This window comes from Marmota monax, unplaced genomic scaffold, assembly GCF_021218885.2.
Source record: "Marmota monax isolate L192 unplaced genomic scaffold, Marmota_monax_Labrador192_F-V1.1 WCK01_AAM20220418_F8-fsc00020, whole genome shotgun sequence".
NCBI classification, from domain to species: Eukaryota; Metazoa; Chordata; class Mammalia; order Rodentia; family Sciuridae; genus Marmota; species Marmota monax.
Genome location: NW_026692912.1, coordinates 21,508,155 through 21,511,412, shown reverse-complemented (window position 1 = coordinate 21,511,412; position 3,258 = coordinate 21,508,155).

Below are 3,258 nucleotides of genomic sequence, written 5' to 3'. Positions count from 1 at the left end.
CCTGGCTCTGCGTCCCCATATGGGGGCCTGGGTGGCTCTGCCAGCCTCTGTGGTCAGGCCCACGTTCTGCCCAGTTGAGCTTTCCAGCCCAGCCCTCCCTGCAGAGCCCAGCACCTTCTCTCGCAGACTGCTCCTTTCTGTGCTCTCCCAGAGACGGCAATGGGCCGGTGTCACCGGGAGCTCCTCCTCTTCCTCCACACCAAATTCCTACCTCCACGTCCCTCTCCTGGCTCAGGGTCTTCGACTTCTTTGACCTGGGCCTGGGCACCAGCGCCATCGCTAACAGCATTTCTAACCCAGCACACAGTGGCCGCCGGAGTTCCCAGCTCCCCAACCACGCCCATGCACATGAGCCTGTCCCCTGGCCTTTCCAGCTCGACGATGCCCTGGACTCAACTGCGTCACACTGACTGTGTGCCTGCTGTGTGCCAATGTCTGCTGGGCCCTGGGATCCCCAGCACTGGGCGGGCTGGCTCATCCCTGCCCTCCTGCAGCTCGCCGAGCAGAGAAGCTTCACATAAACACGTACTTCTTGCAGAGAATTAAATGCACTTGGGTTGAGGGTCAAGGCAACATGCAGACTGCTATAGGAGTCCACAGCAAGGGCCCCAGGCTGGCCTCAATACCCTGCACGACCCCACACATCTCTGCTGCCACCTCCTGCCACCCACTCCTCCACACTGCTGCCACAGTGGCCTCACCAGCCGCCCTGGGCCTGTGTCCACCATCCAGGGCCCACTCCTCCTACACAGCCTTCCTGGGCACAGTCCCTAAGTCCAGCGCCTGAATCACTGGCTGCCTCCCTCCCTGGCTGGTCTACGCTGTTTCTCCACTAAGCTCAAGTTTCTTGAAGGCAGATGGAGATGGACAGAAAAGGGCCCTGCACCCCCAGGGAGCAGTGGGACATCTCCACGTTCCCAAGAGCCTTTTATTAACATGTACTTCACACTTGCTGGATTTAGGAAAAATGCATCACCTGACTGGGGCCCATCTTGGGCTCCAAGCCCCCAGCCCTGTGTCCCTTCTGACCAATTCTGCAGGTGTGTACAGTGGTCTCTTTCCCTGACTTCTGCACGCAGAGGCAAGAGGGGCACAGCCTGCAAGCCCCCCTTGTTCCTGGGGTCTCTTTGGCCTAGGGTGATGGGCAGAGCCCACCCTGCACTCTGAGAGCTTCCTTGGGACCCACTGGCCCTCAGGGGTGAGCAAGTAGCCACCTGTAGTGGGAGGCTCCATGTCCTGCCCTCTAGGCCTGAGATGCTTCCCCCTGCCGTCCTCACAACTCCACTGCCCCTGCTCGCCCGGCGGGAGCCGACGGCACTGCCTCACCTTTCCATGCAGGTGACCCTGGCACAACCCACCAGCATGGCTCTCACCACCACGCTTCCCATGACGGAAGGACAGCAGCACTAGCCTGGCTGCCTCAGCATCTCAAGGACCAGCTCTCTCACCTCCCCTCTTGCCTGCACCTTGGCCCTCGTTCCACCCCCTAGACCCTCCCCTGCGCACCTCAGGAAGCAGCACGCCCTCCCAAAGCCGTCCCCAGACCTCCAGTCCCACCTGCGCTCAGGCCTCTGTTCCTCCAGGACCCTGAAAAGAGGGGCAGGTATGCAGTTAAGAACTGGCCTGGGAATCAGATTCCTTCAGGTGGGTGGGCTCGGGGAGGGCCCTCAGGGGGCCCTTGAGTGAACAGATCTCAGGGGTCTTCTAAAACACTGGTGTGTCCAGAGGCATCATGAGGCTCCCTCCACCCATTCCCAGCTTCCCTTGGAAGCAGCCCTTAGCAGGACCCTGCCCCAGCTGCCCTTCTCCCTCCCCCCACCTCCTCACCCTCATCATGGGGTCTGGTGGCTGCATCCTCGCCACGCTGCTCGATCTCCGATCTTCTTGGGCAGCCCATCCTACCCAGCCAAGGGCTAGACCAGCACCCAGTGCCCGCTCTGGTCCTCCCAGGGGAAGAGGCGTGCCCAGCACCAGCACGAACCCTCTCCCTCTGGCTCAGCAGGAGTGGCGCGAGCTGCACAGGCCAAGAGGTGGGCTCTCCTCCCACACCTCCCAAAACCTGATCTGGACCACTGCTCGGCCCACCCTGTACCCTCTCCCTGGCCACCATTCTGTGCCTGACCTCAGCTGCAGCCTCCCAGACAGGTCCTGCTCCCCTCCCACCTCACCGCAGGCCCTTCTCAGGCACAAAACCCAGATTGAACTCCAAGTCCCCAGGCCCTGGCCCTTGGCAGCACTGTGGGCTGCCCCTGCAGCTGCTCTCGGCTGAGGCCTCCTCTAGCTCAAGAAACCTCTCCACGCCACCTTCCCGCTGTTGCTGCTGCTTTCTTTACAACACACTCCCCCACCAGCATCACTGCTTTTTGATCCAAGGCTGCTGTGAACACACAGCCACCACCTATGAAATGACAGGCTCAGAAAGAAGTCAACTGTCCTGGGTTTCCTTGTCCCGTCACCAGCAGCCAGCCTCAGGTTTGGCCTCACATGTGCCTAAAGGAACCCCGTAAAGGAGGTACAGGTGACCCAGTGCTGAGGCCACCAGGGCTTAGGGAAAGCAGCTAAGACTGTTCATTCCAGCACTACAGGAATAGATGGGTGGTGGTGGTGGTGGTGGAGGAGGAGGAGGAGGAAGGCCACCCCCTTAAGAACTGCAGAGTGTGTCCCAGTGCCACGCTAGAGGGGCTGCTTCATCAACAGCCACAGCAGGCTGGGTACAGCTCAGTGGCAGAGCTCGTGTTTTGCAGGCATGAGACAGAGTTCCACCAGAGCACCAAACAGCACCACAACCAGCAGCCGTGACCACAAGCGTTTGCTCTGTGCCAGACCTGGGCTGAGGACTTCACGTCCAATGGCCACTTTATAGATGAGGAAGCTGGGATTGAGAGAGATCTGGTCATCTACCCACAACCTTGTCACTGGGGGTAGGGATGACAGGATTTGAATCCTGGTTTCTTTTTTTTTTTTTTTTATATATTTTAGTTTTCGGTGGACACAGCATCTTTATTTTATTTGTATGTGGTGCTGAGGATCGAACCCAGCGTCCCGCGCATGCCAGGCGAGCGCGCTACCGCTTGAGCCACATCTCCAGCCCTTGAATCCTGGTTTCTGCTCCAGAGCCTGAATTCCGTGTGTTGCACTGCCAGGGAAATCAACCCAAACTGAACTCCCTCAAGCCCCAGACACAGGGGCCCACAGGAAAGGACCTGATGGGACAGTCATGCGGGAAGGTGGCAGGAAAAGATGGGCCTCACACAGGCA